Genomic DNA, 9349 nt, shown 5'->3' on the forward strand with positions numbered 1-9349 from the left:
CCATAACCCGATGCGCCCAGACTAAGGTAGGCTATTTGCACAGGGTTAACCCTTGCCGCCAGGAAAATTGGAAGTAAGCAGAAGAGAGTAGAAGACAGGACAGATAAATAATGAGAGATAAAGACGAGGATGTAGGCAGAGAGAGATAGGAAAAGGCGACTGCCGATTTCCCCTGGGTGGGCCAGCCCAGGGGTGCCGTCTACGTGAAGCCGGGGCCAAAGGGGTGTGTTGCCTCTGCCGGGGGGCCTTAAAGGTCCAATCAGCCAGCATTGGCTCAACCCCCTGGATCCCCTTTTCCTCGGACACGGCAATGTCACGCACGGCTAGGCGTGGGAGGGAGTGAAAACTCCCCCGTTAGCTCGGGTCCGTGGTGTCGCTACACACCAAACGCCTACTTGCGCAGGCGCCCCTGCGGGGTGTGTTGGAGAGGTACCCCTGAGTACTTGTCAGGTATAACCTTCCATATAATGCTTTCATATATCGATGGTGTGCTCTGCCGATTTCCGTGCCATACTCCAAGACATTTTCTCCAGTTGACTCTACTATCAGTGCAATCGCAGAAGAATTTCACATCGTTTAGTGCTTCTCTGATACTCTCCCGATCTTCGCAGAACACAGCAATATCGTCGGCGTAACTAAGTATTTTGACCTCTGCAGACATCAAATGAAACCACCGCACCTGATCATTCTGTAGCACTTTCTAGCATTGAGGTTCTAAATAGATAGCAAAAAGCAGTGCCGATGCAAGGCATCCTTGTTTTACACTCGAGAAGACTTGTATATTATCACTAAGCTGTTTGTTGATTACAATTCTCGTAGTGCATCCCGTGTATGCCATTCGGACCCCTTCCAACACCACAGACCTTATATTGACATAGTCAAGAATGCTGAAAAGTACATCATGGTTCACGCGGTCAAATGCCTTCTCGAGATCGATTCGTAGCATAGCTACTTTACAGTCAAACTCATCCCAGCATTCTAACATATTTCTTGCAATATGAATGCTCGTCATAATTGTTCTTCCTTTTATGCCACAAGTCTGATGTGGTTTGACTATTTCTGTAATCACTGTTTGGATTTGCCTGGCCAAAACACCCATGAATATTTTGTAGTCAACATTCGCTAGGGTTATGGGTCTGTAGGATGTGACGGACAGCTGTTTCCTGGGATCTTCAGTTTTTGGGATTAACACGATGTGTGTTCTCCGAAAAGATATTGGTAACTCTTTCCTTTCATATGCCTCATCTAACACATACCACCAAGCTTCTGCCACAAGATTTTTAATTTTCTTATAGAATGCTACACCTAGTCCATCTGGACCGGGTGTTTTACCATTTTTCATTTTTTCAATAATGATTTCGATTTCTCTGACCGAGATGGGTGCTTCTAATCTCGCTTTTACGTCATCCTCAAGCTTCGGCATTAGTGACAACAAATGCCGACTATACGTACTCGTGTCCGCTCTGACGCCTCCCCAACAGCTCTTGGAAATATTTCACAAACGCGTGCTCAATCTCGCTCTTATCTGTGGTGACTTCATTTTTGTATTCTATCGCCCTTATCTCGTTTCTTGTCGCGTAGCTCTTTTCATCTGTGACGGCACGTTTTGTGGGAACCTCGCCACACCATAATCTTCCTGCGCGTGCGCGTACCACCGCTCCTCTGTACCTTTCCGTATCTACGGCTTCTAATTCTTGTTTCACTCTTCTTATTTCTTTACTGTGCACTCCTGGTTGCGCACATTCTTGACATAACAAAAAATCTAGCTCACATTGCAGTTGTCTTTCTTTTTTCAGGTTAGTGCGTTTTATTAAAACTGACCTTCCAATTGCTTCTATTTTTTCTTTTTCCTTGAAGCACTCCTATGTGTAAATTGAACTACTTGCGTTACCTTTCGCCACTTCTTTTAATTATTTTTCAGCGGTTTCTACAGACTTCTCATCCTCAAGTAGCTTTTCATTTAACTTCCAGAATCCTCAATCGAATTCGGGCTTTTCTTTTTTATTAATGGTGACTATTACTAGACTATGGTCACTAAATGAAACATTCTTCACTGCGTAGCTCTGGCACATAGGAAGCAGGGACGTAGACACGTATGCTCTGTCAAGCCTAGCTTGACTGTTGAGCTGGTAACGCGTATAGTGGTTACCCTGCGTCAGTACATATCCCACGTCTTCCAAGTTTCGCTCACGCGTCATTGAATCCAATACCAAGGCACTATAGTCACGTACAAGGGTTTACATACCCTGTCTTCGGCATTACACACACAGTTGAAATCGCCTAGAAATATAACTGCCTTCTCGCATGATAGATACGTATCAAGACTTTCAAAGAATATATTCCTATCTTGTTGTCTATTTGGCGCATATACGCACACAACGCGCCAACTAATGCCGGAAAGAAGAAAATCACATGCAATTATTCGACCTCCATTATCACTGTGTACACTTTTTTCGACAATGCCAATTGTGTTCCTTATAAAGAGAAGACATCCGCCTGAAGTACCTACAGAATGACTCACACATATATTGTATCTGGAGTGGAAGTTCAAAAATATGGTGTCCATCTGCTCTTCAGATTCAATTTTCGTTTCCGGCACAGCGGTGATATCAACGTCAATTTCAAGAAACAAACGACGTAACTGATACTGTCGCCTCTTCGAGCGTAAACCTCTAACGTTAAAAGTTGCGACGCGTAAGGCTGATTCTGTATTGAAAGCCATGTTTTTTGTTTGGGGGGGGGGGAGTAAAATACACAGTGTTTACATTAGGTGAACGTTTCTAAAAAAAACGGCTTCAGTTTTACTGAAAATTTTGCGGCAATCGGTCCAGGTTTTACAGAGGCATGGTGTGTGTAAACTCCGCTCACTTACGGGTTACTTTCCATCCGGAAAAAAGCACAAAAAACTCAAGACCCAGGAAGCTTTTGCGAAGGCTGTTTGGCCTTCGCCCGATGATTAGTCTGCAAGTTTGGCCATGGCTTCAACGTTGGTCGCCTCATTCCTGTGGTTTTTGCTGGTGGTTCTTCTCGAACAACGTCTCCTGAGGTAAGAAAGTCTTCACCAACAATGTCTTTTGGTCGCTTTCCAGCTAGTCCACTGCCTGCGCTGACGCTGATTTCCATGTCATCTTGCAGTGCGTCTGCGTCGCTGGGAGCCTTCACAGTCGGCAGGTGCTGTTCTGGCTTGTCTGTCGTTATCGGTTTCTCTGGCTCTGGTTCGGATGCCTTGTTCTCGACCTTTTCAATGTCCATCCTACTAGGCCTGCTCAGTTTCACCAATTCTGGGGTCACCTGTTCCTTCCTCGCAGTCGCGCTCACTGCCTCTTCAGCTTCATGCTCGTCCATTAAGAGCTCTGCGTGGTCGTTGCCGATCGGAGGTCCGGTGGCGCTGGCGTAAGACAGCGTGCAGTCGTTCTCCTTGTGGCCAAATCTTCGGCAGGCACCACAGCGTGGCACCCGGCAATCTCGCCGTATGCGCCTCTTTGATCGACAGCGTAAGCACACTGGCCCTCTGCCCGGAACAACCACCAAAGCTTGCTCACCGCTTACGTTCACTTGGTGAGGCAGGTCTTCCATTTTGACGCCCACTTTCAACCGAAGTGTCACAATACGGGTAGTGGAGCCTTTCTCACTGAAGCTGTTTACACGCCACCGCTCTCTGCTGACGTCAACCACTTGGCCGTACGACTCGAAAGCGCGTCGCACATCCTCATCGAGAACATTGTGCAGCAGCCAGTGCACTTTCATACGCACATCCTGGTTTGCCTGATCAATGACAATACAGCGACAATTTTTTACCTTGATATCGCCTTGCGATAGAATCGTCTTGACAGCGTCCATGTTCTTGAACGTTACTGCCCACACGTGGATAACCCTGTACGCACCAAAGCAACCACTTCGGGGAGCAGTCGCAGGCTGGCCAAAGTGTCACGGAAATCTTCCACTCGATAAGGTCGGGCTCGTACGTCAGCGTGCAGAAAAACCGTAATTAAAACAATACGTCCTGTAGGAAGGGTTGGCAACACAACTTCATAATCCTTGAAGTCATCAAAAGACCTGTTTCCGCGGCTCAAACGGGCCACTGATGCCGCTCCACTGGAGCTTTCCATCACACGTCCGTTCGCTTCGGCGTCCGGAAGTGGAATCCCTGAGATACCACAGTGGCCTTCCCTCCATCCACTTTTTTGGGTTTATATGTGAATTTAGAAGTAGGAGAGACAGTCAGCGCCATCTATAAGCCAAGCGACAAGTGTGAACCACTCTTTTATGCGCATGTTTGGCGTCACGTAACACGTGAACTTATTACGAGCAGGCAGCTGAATAATAGTCCCTCGTATACAACCTAATGACACCAAGACTGCCAGTACGAGACCCACGTTAAATAAAATAAGGGAAAGAAGTACATACGTAAGGGCTCGTTTTTCCGTGTTTTGACACAATATTATAGAGATCTAAAGACAGTAATGCCAAGGAATGTACAGGGTAAGGTATTAGAACCAATGAAATGTAAATAAGAAGAAAGAAATGTGGAAGAAAAAATAACCAGCCGTGTGCAGGAATCGCACCTACGACCTACGAATAACGCGTTCGATCCTCTAACCACTGAGCTACCAAGCGGCTTTCCCTTCATCCACTTTTTTGGGTTTATGTGTGAATTTAGAAGTAGGAGTGAACGTCAGCGCCATCTATAAGCGACGAGTGTGAACCACTCTTTTATGCGCATGTTTGGCGTCACATGGCACGTGAACTTATCACGAGCGGGCAGCTGATTAATAGTCCCTCGTATACAACCTAATGACACCAAGTCTGCCATTACGAGACACTCGTTAAAGGAAATAAGGGAAAAAATTGTATACTTAAGGGCTCTTTTTCCGTGTTTTGACACAATAATAATGAGATCTAACAAACAACAATGCCAAGAAATGTACAGGAGAAGTTATTAGAACCAATGAAATGTAAATAGGAAGAAAGAAATGTTGATGAAAAATTAAACAGCCGTGAGCAGGAATCGAAGCTACGACCTTCGAATAACGCGTTTGGTTTTCTAACCACTGCGCTACCACAGCGGCCTTTCCTCCATCCACTTTTTTGGGATTATATGTGAATTTAGAAGTAGGAGTGACAGTCAGCGCCATCTATTAGCCAAGCGACGAGTGTGAACCACTCTTTTATGCGCATGTTTGGCGTCACGTAGCCCGTGAACTTATTACGAGCTGGCAGCTGATTAATAGTCCCTCGTATAAAACCTAATGACACCAAGTCTGCCAGTACGAGACCCTCGTTAAATGAAATGAGGGAAAGAAGTATATGCCTAAGGGCTCGTTTTTCCGTGTTTTGTCACAATATTATAGAGATCTAAAGACAGTAATGCCAAGGAATGTACAGGGGAAGGTATTAGAACCAATGAAATGTAAATAAGAAGAAAGAAATGTGGAAGAAAAAATAACCAGCCGTGTGCAGGATTCGCACCTACGACCTACGAATAACGCGTTCGATCCTCTAACCACTGAGCTACCACAGCGGCTTTCCCTTCATCCACTTTTTTTGGGTTTATGTGTGAATTTAGAAGTAGGAGTGAACGTCAGCGCCATCTATAAGCGACGAGTGTGAACCACTCCTTTATGCGCATGTTTGGCGTCACATGGCACGTGAACTTATTACGAGCGGGCAGCTGATTAATAGTCCCTCGTATACAACCTAATGACACCAAGTCTGCCATTACGAGACACTCGTTAAAGGAAATAAGGGAAAAAATTGTATACTTAAGGGCTCTTTTTCCGTGTTTTGACACAATAATAATGAGATCTAACAAACAACAATGCCAAGAAATGTACAGGAGAAGTTATTAGAACCAATGAAATGTAAATAGGAAGAAAGAAATGTTGATGAAAAATTAACCAGCCGTGAGCAGGAATCGAAGCTACGACCTTCGAATAACGCGTTTGGTTTTCTAACCACTGCGCTACCACAGCGGCATTTCCTCCATCCACTTTTTTGGGATTATATGTGAATTTAGAAGTAGGAGTGACAGTCAGCGCCATCTATAAGCCAAGCGACGAGTGTGAACCACTCTTTTATGCGCATGTTTGGCGTCACGTAGCCCGTGAACTTATTACGAGCTGGCAGCTGATTAATAGTCCCTCGTATAAAACCTAATGACACCAAGTCTGCCAGTACGAGACCCTCGTTAAATGAAATGAGGGAAAGAAGTATATACCTAAGGTCTCGTTTTTCCGTGTTTTGTCACAATATTATAGAGATCTAAAGAAAGTAATGCCAAGGAATGTACAGGGGCAGTTATTAGAACCAATGGAATGTAAATAGGAAGAAAGAAAAGTTGATGAAAAAATAACCAGCCGTGAGCAGGAATCGAACCTACGACATCCGAATAACGTGTTCGATTCTCTAAACACTGAGCTACCACAGCGGTCTTCCCTCTCTCCATTTTTTTGGGTTTATATGTGAATTTAGATGTAGGAGTGACAGTCGGCGCCATCTATAAGCCAAGCGACAAGTGCGAACCAATCTTTTTTGCGCATGTGTGGCGTCACGTAGCACGTCAACCTATTACGAGCGGGCAGCTGAATAATAGTCCCTTGTATAGAACTTTATGACACAGAGTTTGTCAGTACGAGACCCTCGCTAAATGAAATAAGGGAAAGAAGTGTACACCCAAGGGCTCGTTTTTCCTTGTTTTGGCACAATATAATGAGATCTAACAGACAGTAATGCCAAGGAATGTACAGGGGAAGTTATTAGAACCAATGGAATGTAAATAGGAAGAAAGAAAAGTTGATGAAAAAATAACCAGCCGTGAGCAGGAATCGAACCTACGACATTCGAATAACGTGTTCGATTCTCTAACCACTGAGCTAACACAGCGGTCTTCCCTCCATCCACTTTTTTGGGTTTATATGTGAATTTAGAAGTAGGAGTGACAGTCAGTGCAATCTATAAGCCAAGCGACGAGTGCGAACCACTCTTTTATGCGCATGTTTGGCGTCACATAGCACGTGAACTTATTACGAGCGGGCAGCTGATAATTAGTCCTTCGTATACAACCTAATGATACCAAGTCTGCCATTACGAGACACTCGGTAAATGAAATATGGGAAGGAATTGTATACCTAAGGGCTCTTTTTTACGTGTTTTGATACAATATGAATGAGATCTAACAGACAGTAATGCCAAGGAATGTACAGGGGAAGTTATTAGAACCAATGGAATGTAAATAAGAAGAAAGAAAAGTGGATGAAAAAGTAACCAGCCGTGAGCAGGAATTGAACCTACGACCTTCGAATAACGCGTTCTATGCTCTAACCACTGAGCTACCACAGCGGCACTCCCTCCATCCGTTTTTTTGGGTTCATATGTGAATTTAGAAGTACGAGTGACTGTCAGCGTCATCTGTACGCCAAGTGACGAGAGTGAACCACTTTTTTATGCGCATGTTTGGCGTCACGTAGCACGTGAACCTATTACGAGCGGGCAGCTGGTTAATAGTCGCTCGTATACAACCTAATGACTCCAAGTGTGCAGGTACGAGACCCTCGTTGAATGAAATAAGGGAAAGAAGTGGATACCTAAGGGCTCGTTTTTCCGTGTTTTGACACAATAATAATGAGATCTAACAGACAGTAATGCCAAGGAATGTACAGGGGAAGTTGTTAGAACCAATAGAATGTAAAAAAAAGTGCAAAAAAATAACCAGCCGTGAGCAGGAATCGAACCTACGACCTTCTAATAACGCGTTTGATTCTCTAAGCAATGAGCTACCACAGCGGCCTTCACTTCATCCACTTTTTGTGTTTATAGGTGAATTTAAATGTAGGAGTTTCAGTCAGTGCCATCTATAAGCAAAGCGACGAGTGTGAATCACTCTTTTATGCGCTCGTTTGGCGTCACGTAGCACGTGAACTTACTACGAGCGGGCAGCTGATTAATAGTCCCTTGTACACAACCTAATGACACAGAGTCTGTCAGTACGAGACCCTTGCTAAATAAAATAAGGGAAAGAAGTGTACACCTAACGGCTCGTTTTTCCTTGTTTTGGCAATATATTAACGAGATCTAACAGACAGTAATGCCAAGGAATGTACAGGGGAAGTTATTAGAACCAATGAAATGTAAATAGGAAGAAAGAAATGTTGATGAAAAATTTACCAGCCGTGAGCAGGAATTGAACCTACGACCTTCGAATAACGCGTTTGGTTTTTTAACCACTGCGCTACCATAGCAGCCTTCCCTCCATTCACTTTTTTGGGTTTATATGTGAATTTAGAAGTAGAAGTGACAGTCAGTGCCATCCATAAGGCAAGCGATGAGTGCGAAACACTCTTTTATTCGCATGTTTGGCGTCACGTAGCACGTGAACTTATTACGAGAGGGCAGCTGATTAATAGTTCCTCGTATACAACCTAATGACACAAAGTCTGCCAGTACGAGACCCTCGTTAAATGAAATAAGTGAAAAAAGTGCAAAACTAAGGGCTCGTTTTTCCGTGTTTTGACACAATAATAATGAGATCTAACAGACAATAATGCCAAGGAATGTACAGGGGCAGTTATTAGAACCAATGGAATGTAAATAGGAAGAAAGAAAAGTTGATGAAAAAATAACCAGCCGTGAGCAGGAATCGAACCTACGACATTCGAATAACGTGTTCGATTCTCTAACCACTGAGATACCACAGCGGTCTTCCCTCCCTCCACTTTTTTGGGTTTATATGTGATTTTAGAAGTAGGAGAGACAGTCAGCGCCATCTATAAGCCAAGCGACAAGTGTGAACCGCTCTTTCATGCGCATGTTCGGCGTCACGTAGCACGTGAACTTAATACGAGCGGGCAGCTGAATAATAGTCCTCGTATACAACCTAACGACACCAAGACTGCCAGTACGAGACCCACGTTAAATGAAATAAGGGAAAGAAGTATATACCTAAGGGCTCGTTTTTCCGTGTTTTGACACAATAATAATGAGATCTAACAGACAAAAATGCCAAGGAATGTACAGGAGAAGTTATTAGAGCCAATGGATTGTAAATAGGAAGAAAGAAATATTGATGAAAAAATAACCAGCCGTGAGCAGGAATCGAACATACGACCTTAAAATAACGCGTTTGGTTTTTTAACCACTGCGTTACCACAGCGGCCTTACCTTCATCCACTTTTTTGGGTTTATATGTGAATTTAGAAGTAGAAGTGACAGTCAGTGCCATCCATAAGCCAAGCGATAAGTGCGAAACACTCTTTTATTCGCATGTTTGGCGTCACGTAGCACGTGAACTTATTACGAGCGGGCAGCTGATTAATAGTTCCTCGTATACAACCTAATGACACAAAGTCTGCCA

The sequence above is a fragment of the Rhipicephalus microplus genome, chromosome 1 (assembly GCF_043290135.1).
Source record: "Rhipicephalus microplus isolate Deutch F79 chromosome 1, USDA_Rmic, whole genome shotgun sequence".
In the NCBI taxonomy this organism is placed as follows: Eukaryota; Metazoa; Arthropoda; class Arachnida; order Ixodida; family Ixodidae; genus Rhipicephalus; species Rhipicephalus microplus.